General features: G+C 37.6%; 1 long non-coding RNA gene across 3 annotated transcripts in view; it reads right to left on the reverse strand.

Annotated features, from left to right (window-relative positions):
• The window catches only part of LOC112647841 (uncharacterized), a 42,957-nt gene that overhangs the window by 22,349 nt on the left and 3,507 nt on the right, over positions 1-17,101 (reverse strand). The window contains exon 1 of one of the 3 annotated variants that reach the window (XR_003128522.2): positions 4,017-4,185. The exons of 1 other annotated variant lie outside the window; for it this stretch is intronic. This is a non-coding gene — a long non-coding RNA (uncharacterized LOC112647841). Of the gene's footprint in view, positions 1-3,682; positions 3,988-4,016; positions 4,186-17,101 lie in introns of those variants that run through there. One more of the 3 variants, XR_003128521.2, reaches the window with a different exon arrangement.

Genomic DNA, 17,101 nt, shown 5'->3' on the forward strand with positions numbered 1-17,101 from the left:
AGTGGTAGACAGTGTAGTTGCCTACCAAATGTTATCACTTCTACCTAAAAACAGAACCGCAATTTAATTCAGGAAGGCAATGAACACAGTTTAATACCATTTCCTGGCCTTCCCTATTTGTGATGATCATGTGATATGCTTATGACCAATGATAAATTGTGAAATTCTGCTGGAGGGATACATAAAACACCTCATCCTCCTTTACTCATATTTTACAAGTTCCAAACAATTCTCTACTTGCAGCAAGGACAAGGGGCTTGAAATCATTAGTTCATGGAAAAGTCCATCCTCAGGCATGTCTCAGGATTGAATGCATTTTTTCTGAGCCATTCTTCTCCAGCTACTGACAAGAAAACAGACCTATTCTATGTAGGTGCCACTTTTTACTATATTATACTTTCCCCCATTGCTTCCTCAACCACTAGCAACACTAGGGAAAGGATCTGAGTAGCTCATGCCTTATTCCTATTCACCTACAAACTTATGACATCTATAGTGGAAAGGAGAAAAATATACAGATGATCTGCAAGAATTTCTTTAGGGATAGTTATGGCTATGGTAAGAGCTAGGACATGCTGGATTCTGAGTTCGGAACAAAGCTCTTCCACCCTCACTTTGAATTTCTTTAGGTCACAGTAAACCAGAGTTTAGAAAGCATGGCCAGCCACAGAGCATGCATCAGTGACTGTTGAGAATCACAAGACCAAGAGGCTAAAAAGCAGAACAAAAACTCTGGGAATGCCTTCTGCAGCCAGAAAAAAACCAAAGGGAGTTCTTTGCTGAGCAAAAACCAGCCAAGAGGAAAGAACTAGACCTCAACTGTCTCAACTTACTGAGGTTAGACCTCAGAAAACAACTTTCCAACTCTTCCTCTCAAATAAGCAGGAGCTGAGAACTCCTATCCAGGCTGAGTTACTTGGAAATAAGAACTGGGAAGGAAGGTCAGGTTACCTTTGAAGGTAAAACATGCATCAAATGGGAACCAGAATCTATGTGTCAAAGGCCAACTGTGAATAGCTAAGTAAGGATCATAAAGTCCAAACAAGGATGAGAGAACCAAAGAGTAGGGGGCCCAGCAGATAGCAAGCAAGATGGAAGAAATGAGTTTCCAGTGAAGGAGTCCATAATAGGGAAGATACTGTGACAGTTAAAATAACAACATCTCCATGCGACAAGTATTATTATAGTATTACTATTTTTTTAAGATTTATATATTGATTTGAGAGAGATAGAGTGGGGGAGGGGCAGAGGGAGAGGGAGATAATCTCAAGCAGACTCTCCACTGAGCATGGAGCCCAACATGGGACTTGGTCTCATGACCTTGAGATTATCACCTTAACCAAAACCAAGAGTCACCATTCAACCAACTGAGCTACCCAGGCATCACAACAAGCATTATTATTATTAACATCTATTAATGTAGATGAGGAAGTTGAAGGTCTGCAAGATACATAGTCAAACAGTCAGGAAAGGACAGGATTAAAGTCAAGAGTGTGATCCTCAAATAAGAATTATTGTATTATTCTTTTGTGGCACTAAGTGCACAATGAAACAAATTCAGTGTGTGTGTGTGTGTGTGTGTGTGTGTGTGTGTGTGTGTGTATGCTGGGGAAGGGGATAAGAAGAAGGCAAAGGATTACCCAAAAGAAAATGATGATGATAATGGATAGTCCTGAATGTCTAAGCAGGGAGATTTTTACTTGACTTGACAGTAAAGAAGATCCATTGTAACTCCTTGAACCAGGGCAGAGACCATAAAAGCGGTGTTTGGGGATGCTTAATCTTGCAGGAAGAATTGAAAGATAAAAGCTTTGGGAGTGAGGCACTCAGTCTTCACCAATCAGAGTTATCCTCCTCCCATTCCTTGGCCATTGAGTCTAGCTTGCGTCTCTGTCAATTTCCCCCTTCCATCTTGTTATTTGCTATTTTTAGGCTGGACTAAAGGGTATCGGCTATGATCACTTGTATTGGAATTTGCACCTCTGAGAGAAATTTTCTCCTTAAACCCAATCCTCACTAGTCCTCATTTCATATAAAGGAGAGAAATGTCACAAGCAATGCTTTCCCCAGCTACGTTCTGGGGCTGAAGTTTACTGCGCATCTAAAGGGGAAAACCCTACAAACAGAGCCAAGCAGAGCAGGCAGCCCTATATCTCAGAAGACGGGATCCTCTTGGATAAGAACTTGGAATAGATGGTGTCAGGGTCTCCTCCAACTCTGTGATATCATGATGATGAGATTCTAATTCTTAAAAATGTGTCAAGTTCAGCCTTCTGCCTTGAAGCAGACCTGCGCTCCTGGAGGAAGCTCAATTCCTGGAGCTTGCCAAGCCTTTCTGCATTCCAGGGTTTTGGCACTTGCCGTTTCTTCTTCCTGGATGGTTCTTCCTCTTGCTCTTTGCAAAGCTGGCTCATTCTCTTCCTCCAGGTACTTGCTTTAAATGTCTTTTGCTCACAGGGGGGTTTCTCAACCACCTACGTAAGTAGATCACTCTGGTTTTTTTCTTTCTTTTTTTCCCTCATCTTAAAACTCTGTTTATTTCCCATGTGGATCTTACCACACTCTGATAATCTTACATATGTATTTGCTTGTTTGATGTTTATCTCCCCAACTAAAATACTAACTCCACAGATTTGTTTATTGATGGATTCCCAGAATGCAACACAATGTCTGGCACATAGTGAGTACTTGAAATATACTGGATAAATGGAAGGAAGATTGGCTGAATGGATGGACAGATGGATGGATAATGGACAAGGGAGAGAGAGAAGAGTGACTGAATATTTCATTATGTGTGCCATAAAAAAAAAGAAGTGTTCTGAGGTCAACTGGGCTGCAAAATATATTCTCTTTCCTTCTTGGTAATTCGTGGAGCACATGAGCAATTTAGAGGTCTGAAAATTCCCTGTAAGATAAAGCTTGCTTAATTTTATTTAACCCAGCATTTCCTAAACTTGTTTTAACTTAAAATACTTCTTTTTCATGATACCCTTACTTAACATTCTGCCAAAGAGTGTTCTTAAAAAAAACTAGTTTGGAAAATCTGCTCCTTTATAACCATTGCCATGTTGAATAGTAATTATTTTTAACTCCCTTTGCAGGCTGTGAGGTCTTAAGAATACAGACTGAGACTTACTTATCTTTGTACTTCCATTGGTTAGCACATGACAGGCACAAAGCAAATACTCAGAAATAACCAAATTATTGAAAAGGAAAGAAAGAAGAGAAAGGGAAGAAGGGAGAAGGAAGAAGCCTAAATGAAGGAAAAAAGGAAGGGAAGGAGAACATAGCTGGGTTACTTAGCAAGTAATTACTCCCTGGTATGTACCTTCAATTGACTTAAAGGCAAATAATAAAATGTTAATAATGACCTTACAGAAGTCAGAATTACATTAACCATCTCAGATAAATTCTAGATTAGTAATTTACTAAGGGTTAGAAAGTTAATTCACAATAAACACCTCCCCACCACCCTCTCACACACACATAGTGTTTTATGATGAGCTCTCTATTTCTGAGAGTCATATAATTACTTTACTTAGAATGGCAACAGTATTATACACTTATTAAGAGTATAGGTTCTGAAGTCAAATCCAGTCTCTACCATTGTCTGAGTCTGAGCTGCTATAATAAAAATATTATAGACTGGGTGACTTAAAAACAATAGAAATTTATTTCTCACAGTTTTGAAGGCTGAAAGTCCAAGATCAAGGTGCTGGCAGATTTGATGTCTAGCAAGGCTCTGCTTCCTCGTTCATAGACAGCCATCTTTTCACCATGTCTCCACATGGTGAATGGGTGAAAGGGTGAAGGGGCTCTCTGGGATCTCTTTTAAAAGGGCACTAATCCCATTGATGAGAGTGCCACACTCACAATCCAATCATATTCAAAAGATGGCACCTCCAAATACCATCACACTGGGAATCAGATTTCAACATATGAACTTTGGGGAAACACAAACATTCAGTCTATAGCAACCATATACAAGCTATGTGAACTTTGACAAAGTACTTAACCTTTCTAAAGTTCAGTTCCTTCACATGTAACATGCAGATAGTAATAGTATACAGTTACAGTGCCATCATGAATATCAAACTATATAAATATGCCATGGGCTTAGGATACTGCCTGGTATGAAGCAAGTAATCAGTAAACTACTACCACTTCCAGGACTGCCCTCCTGTAGATGACATCAGGAACCACGGCATTCCATCTCCCAGGTGAATCGCCTTTAGAAGAATGCTAAGAGAAATGCCTACCTCAGAAAAGCAGTGCTCGGACTGTAAAATTTGGAGCCCACAGAAGGGCAGTTTAAGGGGTTGGGGCTCATGAAATCTTACCCCAAGATTCTAACACACCTTTGAAATCACACATAAGCCTGTTTCATCTAGCACTTTGTAGATGCTCTCTGAACCAAGAGGTTGGTGGGAAACCACAAATAAGCACACTTTCTCTAGAGAAAATTCAACCCACCCTGGCTTGTGGAAATGTATCCAGAGCTGCCTTTGTCTTTGTAATCATGCCAGATTCATTCATTTTTCTCTCCACTGCTCTTTGGGTTTCATAAATTATAAACACAGGTAATTTCTACCTGCAAAGTTTCTGAATGTTTCTAGGAATAGGTTGGAGGGGCAACAAGAGGCAAGACAGGCCACAGTCTTGACCTAGAATGGGATTAAGGTGGGGTGGGGTGCAGTGGGACATGGTTAAAAAATTAGCTCCTACCTGGGGCTGGACACAAAATAAGTACATAGGAAAGACTCTTTGAAATGAACTGAATATAAGAATAACATCCAAGAATTATTATTTTTAAAGAGGATTTAGGTTCAGAACAAATACAACTCCCCTTTTCCGACTTCAAATGCGCCCTAGTTATGGCCGCACTGGAAGAGTTACATGCTCAAAAGACTGACAGGAACTCAGAGAGTAATATAATCCCCCTGCTCCCTGACAAGATTCACCTTAAATAAGCCCAAATGATCTTTACCTTTCTTTTAAATAAAATTTAAACCTATCTAGAAAATCCCAGACTCATAGAAATGGAAGAGACTCCCTCCTGAAATCCAGCATCTTTGACAGGTGGCTATATATGCTTGGAGGGTGAAGAGGGAGATAGGTTCAAAAGCTCATCCCACATCTTTAATCTTTAGAAAGTTAGTTCTCATATCAAGCTGAAACTTGCTTCACTGTAACTTCCATCTGCTATTCCAATTCTGCTGTTTAGAGCCAAGCAAGACATTTGATGCCCTTTCATTTCTCACCTCACCTTCCATCAACTCTCCTCTACACTAAACACCCTCCTTTTCTTTGAATGTTCCCAACATGCTGTGGTTTCCATACCCTTTACCATACCCATGACCTCTCTGTGAATCCACTAGTTGATTGTGTCTTAAAATATGTCTACTAGAACTAAGCCCAAGGCCCCAGATGTGTTTGAATACATGTAGAGCAGTGAGACAATCAGTGGTTATGAACAGCCTTCTGCAATAGAAACACTTGGTTCCACCACCTTTGAGCATTGTGTCCTGCTACAAGCTAAATTCAGAATCTAAGCTTCTCCATCCATAAAATGGGTGTGATAATAAGGTTGTCATGAGTTTTAGTCATGTGCAAAAAGCATTAAACACAGTTCCTTGTACATGGCTAGTGCAAAATAAATGGTGGCTACAATGAATGTTAATTTTATTTGTATTGTTAGACATGATATTCCATTAATTGTGTAAATTTTTAATAGCTATTCATGCCATTCATTTACAAAAGATGAGTCAGCCAAAATACAATTTGTTTCCATAGAGTGTTATCAAGCAAACATCTCCTCTACCTTATATTTGTGTAACTTATAATTTGAATTCAAATTCAAAATTTGTCTGTATTCATGCATATCTTCCAGCTTATTGTTCCAACATACAAATATCATCTATTATGAGTAAAAATAGAAAAGACCTTCCAAGACCTATTCCCTTGGCCAGGAGCCTCAGGACTTGATCACATAGCATTTGGAAGCTTTTCTAACATAAGCAGTACCTCCATGTAGTTGGGGTCATCTTGTGTCATGTTTCCTTTCTCTATTTGGGACTCCAGTGCCCAAACTTCCATCATTAGTATTTTAACTTATGAGTTCATTCAACAAGTTAAACACATGTTTATTGAATACCTTCTCTAAGGCAAGCACTTCTCTTAACTGTGTCTATGCAGTGGATGAGGCAGGCAAGACCCCTGCTTCACAAAGCATACATTCTGGAAAGGAAGATAGAGAAGCAAGAAGTGCATGCACCAGACAAGTTCAGATCATGATAAGAGTTATAAGGAAATAAAGCAGATGGCAATATGGAGAGGGATGTGGGTGGGGAGAAGTCCACTAGACTGAGTGGTTCCAGAAAGCACTCACTACTAAAACGAGGCTAGGAGCTGCCAGACCCAACAGATGCACAAGTCAGCATTTACCAGTCTGTTTGGCTGTTCCTTTTTTATGGACATGAATGACACCAAAATGTTAAGTCATATAAAAGTGGTAAATTGCTCTATCTTCAAAATTCCTAAAAGCCTGGCCCAGGTTGTCTACCCACAGCAAGTTCCTTGGGCTTATCAGACAGAGAGCCTCATTTGCCATTGGCAGGAATGCCAGCAGCTTGGTGTGGTAATATGGAACATCATATGCTCTTCTGAAGTTATGGGAGTAATTAAATTGGGAAAACATATTTTTACTAAATTGGTTAACTTGAGAAACAAATCTTATGGGATCCATAAGAAGCTGGGTACAATCGGTTTACTTGTTGGGAAAGAGGCAGGGAATTGTTTCTCTAAACCTCAGGCCAGGGAGAGCCCAAGCTCATTCCCAGGATCTCTTTAGCTCAATGTTCAGAGCACTGCCCTCATTGGACAAGTTGATTTCTCATGAAAAGAAGTCTCCCTCTTTTCTATTCAAAAGATTAGAGATGCACTGGCAAAGGGCTTATAATTGACATTCTTCTTTCCCAGAGTTTCAGGCAACCTGCCCTTTCTAAGCAATTTGGCCTGCTTCTCCCCAGGCTAGCCTCTTGCTAGCTAAGTTCCAGTCTTTGCTTTTTCCAAATCCTAGTAAAATCACATGAGAATATGGGAAAACTTAACAGTGCTAAATATACCTTGGCCAGAATCTCCACCCATAAAAGGAGTGTGATAATAAGGTTGCCATGAGTTGTGCTCGTAGTGGAGAATCTCCACTGTTACATGAGCTCTGGAGCTGAGGTGCAGATTAACTTGTTAGCTGAGCCTAATATGGAAAACAAGCCCATAGGCCTGAGAAGATGGCCTCACTTTTTCCCATAGAATAAGGAAGACACTGGGTCATGTACCTACTATTGCAAAGAAGAATCTCCTTCCTTAGGTAATCAGGTTGCTCTGCACATCCACCCCATCCCACCACAAACCCCTCACCAATGCCTTCAACATACATTCTCAAAGTACCATTTCCCTGGAATAATGCTATGTGCTGTCTAGAATTATAGATATATGTATCATGTATTCTATGAATGCATAGAAACTTTCTGGAAGTATTCATGGAAAATGCTCATGGTAGTTACCTCAGGGAAAAATCTGAGTTGAGGGAAGGGAGGTCAAACAGAATTTTTTTAAAATGAAAGTTCTTAATATGTGGAAGGAGAATATTTCAGGAATTACTTGTGCAATGAAAATTAATTGTGTAAATACACACACTACCTGTATCTGAATAGAAATGAACTGGATAGACTCCAAGGGGAAAAAAGAAGAAGCTCAAATGTCCACGTAGCAGTAAGTATGAGAACATATAAAAGATATACACAGAATTTCTGAGGAAATTCTACAACCAGCCAAGTGATCATTCTGTGAAAACTATATGCAAACACAGATTCTGAATAAAATTGCTCAAAAACATATTAATTAGTCCAGTAATAAATTGTGTTAAGGGACACCTGGGTGGCTCAGTAGTTGAGACTTTGGCTCAGGGTGTGACCCCAGAGTCCTAGGATCAAGTCCCACATCGGGCTCCCTGCAGGGAGCCTACTTCTCCCTCTGCCTATGTCTCTTCCTCACTCTGTGTGTCTCTCATGAATAAATAAATAAAATATTTTGAAAAAAAAATTTAATGTGTTAAATAATTTAGAATAAAATATTGGGAATTAAAAGGAATGATGGCAGTGCCTGGGTGGCTCATTCAGTTTAGCATCTGACTCTTAATTTCTGCTCAAGTCATGATAAGAGAGGGTCCTAGGATTGGCCTGTATGAGGCGCCACGCTTGGCATGAACTCTGCTTGAGATTTTCTCTCTCTCTTTCCCTCTGCCCCTCTCCCTGTTTGTGTGTGCACACATATGTGCTTCTCTCTCTCAAATAAATAAATAAATCTTTAAAGAATAAAATAAATGATGGTGAGTATCAAAATAAATTACATGTTGAATTGAGACTAGTTGTAGGACATGTGGATTCAAAATGAAATATTTTAACTGAAAAAATATACATAATATAAAAATAATTAATTAATATCCTGGTTCTGAAATTCCACAGTAACCACACACACATACATACACACAAAACCAGGAAGCAAATCGGAAAGCTAAAAGCATGGCATGAAGTAAAATGGCACTAATTTCCTCATCTGCAGGAATAGACTTTATTTGCTTTATTTAGGCAAGTACTTAAACTTTCTGTGTCTCTGTTTCCTACAGTGAGGACATAATGAATAAACATACATACATTGTTTAGCATATTACATGGTATATATTAACAGCTCAATAAACATACACTGCAATACTAATATTATACTTATCATTATTTTATTGACTTTGATACTTCTATAAATATAGGGGCAAATATATATTAAACTACTCACCTTTTAGTAGAATTAAAAACCAGACTCAGACTTAATTCATAAGAGAAAACAAGAGTAAATAAAACATAATCTATATATAAATGACACAACACCAAAAAAAGAGAAACAATAAATTAAAAGAATGAAATAAATGTAAAAATTGAACATAATATGTCACTTAAGTGCTTTTGGCTACTATTATCAGAAACCCGGATGTATACTGGCTCAAAGAACAATTAAAAACTTGTCTAAAAAAAAAAAACTTGCCTAATTTAATGTGGCAGAAACAAAACATGTAGAACAGCCACAATGGCCATTGATTCAGAAGCTCAGGGATATTTTCAAGAACCCAGGTTCTTCCCATCTCTTTGCTCTGCCACCTATCCTTGTGAGGACATCAGCCTCAGGCAGGCAGCAAGATGGCACTCTATGCTCTATGGCAGGCTGAGGTGCAGTGTCTAGACATGATGAGGCCTAACAGAGGAAAAGACTGTCATTTCCAATGGCTTTCTTAGAACCAAAGACATTTATCCAGAAAAGCCTCCAAACCCATTTGCTTTCTCAATGTCTTGGCCAGGACTGAATTGCCTGCTCATTGCTGAGCCAGTCACTGGAACAGAGTAGGATTACATTTAGGCCTATCACACCTACCACAGAAGTAGGGCAGACTCCGGCTCAAGGAAAATATGGAAATATGTAGGCTCCATTAGGACAAAAAAGGAGAAAACAGATTCTAGGCAGAGGATAGCAATGTTCACTATGTGTATCAGTTTTGAAAATAACTATCAATCTAATTAACTCCCTCATTAATAAATAAAGGCCATTTTTTATGTTTGGTCAAAATATAAAATATACAAGATACAACTCAAACAAGGTCAGAAGGAAAGGTTAAATGCTTAGCCAAGATGTATGTACACAAAAAAGGAAACAGGATGGAAATTGCAAACAAAGCATTAAATAGGCCAAGAGGGGCATTTTAAATTGATTATGGGTATAATCCACAATTAGGATACAACAAATGCATGTCTTCATCTCACATTATATTATAGCATCATGAAATGTAAAGCAGAGCCTCTGACAAACAATAAAACTGAGAGCCATATAGTAATCACAGAAAAGTTAAACACATTTCTCCCAGGTTTGGACCGATTATATTGTCAGAAAAGAATGGAGGGTTCCTAACAGTATAATTAATAATATTTATGTAAAATATTTCTAATTTAAATGTCTTCTAACTGCACTAGTCTGATCTAAGGTAAAACTCATTTGACAGCTCCAGTTGTGTTCATTGTAAGCACCCATCTAATTAGGCAAGCAGTAACTACCTTGAAGGGTTCCCTTGTTCCTTATAGCCCCTCAGGGCTCCTCACCCCCAGAGCTGCCTCATCAATACCAAAGATCAAGCCCTTACATATCTCTGTTCTGGCTGCCTCCTTCAGCTGCCCAGACACCATCTTTGCTGTAGCTGGGCCTGATAAGGGTCAGTTCTGCTGCCCACCTACCTTGCAGAGGTTTTAGTTCTTCCCTCTCTGCACAAGTCTAGAAGAAACCGGTCTTTCAAGTCCCATGGCTGAGAGCAGACTAGTCTTTAGCAAGGATTTACTAAAAGCTTATAATAAGGAAAAGAAAAAACAAATCGTCCTTGTCAACAGATGAGCCCACTTCACCTTCCTGTGCAGCTGTGCTCTAGTGTATCTTCTCAGGCTAAGTTCAGCCTTCCCAGGCTTGAACTCCCAGGCTTGACTCTTGTTGCAGGCACTGGCTGACCATGGGAAGGTCAGTTGTATTTAGATGGAATAATACCCTCTCCAATAGCTGTGTATGCTCTGGTCCCATCAGTGACATCAGATAACATTTTTTAAAACTCCCAGTACTACATTTCATCTTAGTTATCTCATACAGACATGTATTTAACTCTATATACTACCAACAGAGAATGCTGTATCTTTTCAAATGTACATGAAGCCCTATGAAAATGCATACTAAGCATTGTAAAATCTGAATAAATTGTAAGGAGGAAAAAAATTGCAAATAAATTTTACAGAGCAGAAACAACAAAACACAACCACTTGGAAGATGAAAAGGTATTCCTAAATCACACTGTTGAAATTTTTTAAATAGCTATTTAGAAGTCGTAATAAATAGAAAATTATACATAAAAACCTTGGTGACATTTTTTCAGGGATATGAATCCTAAAAAATTAATGTAATTAAATTCTTACAAAATTAAAAATGAAATGTGAAAAGAAATGAACAAATGAAATACATCCAACTTGGTTAGCAGAAGAAAATTAAGATAAACACAAGGAAAGCAGAAATTTAAAAATATATTTTAAAATTATGAATTAAAATGATATAATCAATAAATTCTGGAAATAGAGTTTTCAAAGGAAAAGCCAAATAGCAAAATACAGAGCAACATATTCAAGTAAAAATAAAGACACATAGGTTAAAAATTAGAAATGAGAAAGTACACATATCCATAGACTTAAAAGACACAACAATGATGAAAGAAGCAATTTTCTATTAAAATTTAAGTGAATCAAAACTTAATCATGAAGAGAAAGAATATCTAAACTATGAATGAAACACAATGGAAAAAAACCTCTCAGTGTTAATATTTATTAACTTCTAAATGGCACAAGGAAATATGTGGGCTTAAAACTCTCAAGGAACAATGTCTATGCTTTGTCAAATGTTCCAGGGTTTATTTTTATGACATTTCCAGTTTGGCCTCCATAACCTTGATCCTCAAATTTGACAGAGAGAATGCAAACTTATATACCCAGATTGCCCCCCCCATACACACAGAACCATATACACACACCTACAGATCTGACTTACTGATAATACAAATGCAAAAATCCCAAATAAAAAGCAACACAAATTAATATCATAAGCATACCAAAAATACACATGATCAGGTAAATGGGACTTCCAAAATTTAGAGATGGTATGATTTCAGAAACCCACCAATATCATATCAATTTTGACGAATAAAAATATTCCTGATACTAAGACTAAGCTTTCTTCCTTTAAAAAAAAATCTATCTTAATATAGTAGTGGACATTGGTTAAATGATGAAGCACCAAAGGAGCTCACATCAGAGTGAGCAGCAATACAAATGATACCAGATGTCACTGCTTTTACATAGGGCTTTGGCAGATGTAGCCAATGCAACAAAACAAGAAAAATAAATGAGATTTATACATTTAAATAGGGATGCAAAAGGAAAACATAAATCACCAAAATATTTGTAAACAAACACAAAATATGCACACATGCATGTACACACATATACACACACATGTCACAGTGGCTTTCCATTAAAAAAATCAGCAAATATCTGAAATATCTAGTAATAAATGTAGGAAGTAGGTAGCATTTGATGAAGAAAACTATTATCTTTACTGAAGCAGGTAAAACATCTTGAATGAATTACAAAACAAATAGTATTCCTGAATAAGAAGAAATAGTTTTTCAAAATAATATTGTAAGTATATCATTTCCTTCAAAATAATTCATAAGTTTCAGTTTGCTTAATTCAAAACACTGAAATTGTTTGAAAAGGTAATGTAAAAATCCCTCTAGAAAAATAAACAAGGAAGCCCCCAAAAGAGAGTAATGAAAAGAGACTAACACTGCCAGATAACACTTACTATAGTATAAAACTCAGTAATTAAACCAACGTGGTGCCAGAGCAAAAATTGTCAGATGAATCAATGGCACAGGGAAGCAGTTCCAGAAATAGATTCTAATAAAAATTAAAGTTTTGACCAGGATCACATTTTAAATCGAGGGAGAAAGAAAAGAATATTTAATAAATGGCTCTTAGTCAACTGATTACATATTTGAAAAGAAAATGTTAGATTTCTGCCCTATACCATACCCCAAAGGCACTGACCCATTAATTATAAAATGGAAGAAGGAAGGGAGGCAGGGAGATATGGAGGATAAAACCGAAGAAAATGTATACTATTTTAAAATGTGATCTATACCTGAAAACAAAGATATCCTTAAAAGACTGGATAGCTAAATTTTAATACCTAAGTGTCAGGAACTTATGTTTGGGGTGGGGGATCACTATTTAATTTTTAAACAAAAAAATCTGGATGAAATATTTTTATCATATATGAGAGCTATGCAAAGAAATAAAATCAGTGGGGGATCCCTGAGTGGCTCAGTGGTTGGGCGCCTGCCTTCAGCCCAGGGCCTGATCCTGGAGTCCTGGGATTGAGTTCCGCATCGGGCTCCCTGCAAGGAGCCTGCTTCTCCCTCTGCCTGTGTCTCTGCCTCTCTCTCTCTCTCTCTGTGTCTCTCATGAATAAATAAATAAAATATTTTTAAAAAAGAAATAAAATCAATGTAAAATCAGCAAGGAATGTGAGCAGGTGATTCACAAAAGGGAAACCAAAATAAACAATAATAAAAAGAATTTAGTATTTCATGAAAATTAAAACTATGATTTTTTACCTGTTTATCAAAATAATCTTTTTTCCTTTTTTCTAAATCACATTTTTTTCAATGCTGACAAGGTTGCACTGGAAATATGTACATCCAAACATTGTTAATGAGAGCTTAAATTGGTTTAGATTTTCTAGAGGATAATAGTATCAAGACGTTTTCATTTGTTAAAAAATATACTTTTGGCAAAGTTTCCTAGAGAAATAAGTTGAGATTTGCCCCAAGATATGTGTATAAATATGCCCACAAATGCCATATTTTTAATTTTAAAAATTAATAAGGAGCAACCTTCATGCCTTCAAGTAGGGCTTTGGCAAAATACGTTTCCAAAAATTTGACAAAGGTGTTCATGTATAATGTTTTAAGTGAAAAAGTCTGATGACTAACTTTATCACATACAGCATAAATATGAACATAAATTTGTAAAACAGAAACAAAGATAGATGAGAAAGGGGTGGGGGACAAAGAATAAACATGTCAAACGTTAGATAAGAGGTGGGAATGTAGATGGGTTGTTTTCTTCTTTTATCTTCCTAGCTGTTTGTTTTCTAATTTAATGAATAAGCATCACTTTTAATACCATAAAAAAGATGTCATTTAAAAAATAGTCATTGCTTGGATCAGAATCCTTATTTAGGTGGAAATATTTGGATTAGAGTCATATCTTCTTGAACTTATGTTTTAAATGTCATACCCACAAATAGTTATCACCATCTTTAACCCTCATAGAAACCTGTGTTAAGCCCCTCTTCATTTAAGGCAGTGATATGTACTAGAGACACAGATACATAATAAATTCACCAACTTCAAAAAATTAGAAGTCCATTTTGGCCTCATATGTGGAACTTGATGCACCAACTTGTATTTATTTAATTATTTTCTTTCTCTGCTAGAAATACCTTAGCCTTCCTTACAATTGAGGTACAAAAAATGACTCTTTTTCCCTTGCAGCAGATATAAGGGCACATTGTCATGGAAAAGATGGTAAGTAGGCCAATTGTTTCTATGCTTCTGATAAAAAGAAAGAGCCTCGCCCCCGTGGTGGTCCCAAGGAAGAAAAAAGAACAGTATTTCAGACACTAGAGCCCCTTCGGACAACCCACCTGGTGCCCTGGGGGGACAGCATGAATGGGAACAGCCAGGGAAGTATAAGAACTCTGGCCTAGAGAAGTATAGCAAGGAAAAGCTTGACTTGATTGGCCTCAGGGAGCATTCCCCACACAAGATCCTCGTGAGAGTCCTTCTCAATCCCAGGGCAAATTTGAAAAAGATGCTCATAATATAATATATGTTTTGGTCAGCCTAGATTGCAATAACAAAATACCATAGACTGGGTGACTTATAAACAACAGAAATGTATTGCTTACAGTTCTGGAGTCTAGGAGTTTGAGATCAGCATGATAGCATGGTTGTGTTTGGGAGAGAGGCCTTCTTTACAGTTACTGACAACCGGCTCCTCACTGTATCCTCATATGGCAGAAATGGGGCGAAAAAGCTCTCTGGAGTCTCTTTTATAAGAGTACTAATCCTATGCATAAAGGTTTTACCCTCACGACTACATCACCCTCCAATGGCCACCACCTCCTAATACGGTCATACTGGCGGTTAGGATTTCAACATATGAATTTGGGAGGACAAAAACATTCAGTTCATTGCAATATATGAAGTGAAAAATTCTGATACATAACTGTATCATGTATAGCATGAATATGAACTTAAACTTGTGAAATGAAACAAATTTCCTCCCATCCAGTTGTGTACCACCAAGTAAGGACTCTGAAGAAAGGGCTTTCAACAGCAGCAAGATGTGAGAGCCAGAAGACACAGCAGCGCCAAGGAAAAGCAGCCCAATCCATAACTAGGGAACTCCCCACACAAGTCTGTCATTTAAGTCGATGCCTCCCCCATTTGGATTTATGAGCCCTTGTGATTTAATTTTTCTCAAAACTTGATTATACATTTAAAGACAGGGGACAAATCCCAGTAAGGAGAACTACATAAGCTAAAGTGAAGGACTGGAAATGCTATTGTACCTGTAAGGAGCAGTAAGTGGCAGCGTTCTCTCTCCATGTGTTTATTATTACAGTTTGTCTCTGCTCTAAATTTAAAAACTGTTTATCCCTCCTCACATCAGAATGTGTCAAAAAAAAAAAAAAAAAGGCATAAGCTGCATTTACCCAACTGGATTTGTCAAAATAGAACCATTTCTTTTCCTTCCTCTCCTTTGTTTTACTCAAGATGTCTGGTCCTCTCACTTGAGTCCCAAATTCAAGAAAATAATAATCAACGATTGATTTATTTGTGTGGACAAAATGATTTGATGCTGTTTCTTGTCGTTGACAGAATGATCTGGGTGGAATTGCATTCCATTGATAAAACTGTGATGAAATGTTATTTGTTGGATGAATAAAGTTAGAAGTCAAGAGAAATTGCTTTGGCTCACATGATATTTTTTCAGCCGTCAGTCATTTCTTGGCATTTGATCACATCATTGTCTCGGTTCCCATCATATTGACTTCGTTGTCTGTTATTAATTGAAGCATGACTTTTCTTTCAAAACTACAACAGAGAGAACAAACTCTGGAAAATATAAGAAGTTTCACTTGTACTTTTCCTAACTCCTTGACTGTCTGGGCCTCTTTGGTGAAACTCACCTTCCTTACTCGTGTACTTGAAATACCACAATCAGGTATGTCCTGCTTTTAAAGACATATGCTATAAAAGGAAACTTGCCATGACTTGACTCTATTCAGGATATCTTCAAATGGCTTCAGGAAGATATGAATTTTATAGTAGAATTACCTTGCTATGAAGTAAGAATACCACATGGCACTGAGAAATAAAAAACTAAGAACACCTAACAGTCTACATACATCCCCACAAGCATAATGTTGAGTGAAAGAAGCCAGACACAAAAATGCTGTGTGAGTCCATTTGCCTCAACTTCAAAATTAGACAAGACTAGTCACTGATGTTGAAAGTCAGGGGAAGGATTACCCTTGGAGGCAGTCCTAGCATGTAGCAGGTAGGGTACTTCTGCTAGTAAAGTTCTGGTTTTTGATCTGGATGGTATTTACAGAGATATAATCACTTTAAAAATCCCATCATGGGGCACCTGGCTGGCTCAAGTCAGTAGAGCATGTGACTCCTGATCTTGAGGTTGTGAGAGTAATCTCTACATTGGTTGTAAAGATTATTAAAAAATATATAAATAAATAAATAAAAATACTATCATGCTACACACTTATGGAAATCTTTCCATGTATATTTTAATAAAAATTTACCAATTTAGAATATTGTTTAATAACTACAATTTTTTTTTCTTTTTTAGCCCTTCACTGGTTAGATGTGGTGGTGAGAAAAAAATGAGACTGTAGTGATCTTCAAGTTTCTTTTGAGCATTAGTGAGCGGGTGGTGCACACAAGGACACAGAGAATATAGTAGAGGATTTGGGGAGGGACAAGGGGATAGGGATTGAAGGGCTGGATTGGAGAAGTTGAATTTGAGGTGCTTGAAAGTCAGGACACCCAGTCAAAACTCAGAAGGACAATCAAAGTGGAGCATATACTCAGCAATTTTCAGTACAACGATGATAACTGGAAGTAGTGAGGAGATGAGATTGCAATGAAAAAAGGCAAAATCAAAAGAAGAGAGCTGAGGAAAGAATACAAGGAGCCTGTGTGATGGGCTACACATTTCCACCCCAAAGGCCGGACAGGATGGATTTCCTGGGCCCTAAATCTTCATGGACCCAGACCTGCCCCTAGGGCTCATCTCACCCAGGGAGGTGAGGCTCATCCCAGGGCCAG

Source organism: Canis lupus, chromosome 7 (assembly GCF_003254725.2).
Source record: "Canis lupus dingo isolate Sandy chromosome 7, ASM325472v2, whole genome shotgun sequence".
NCBI classification, from domain to species: domain Eukaryota; kingdom Metazoa; phylum Chordata; class Mammalia; order Carnivora; family Canidae; genus Canis; species Canis lupus.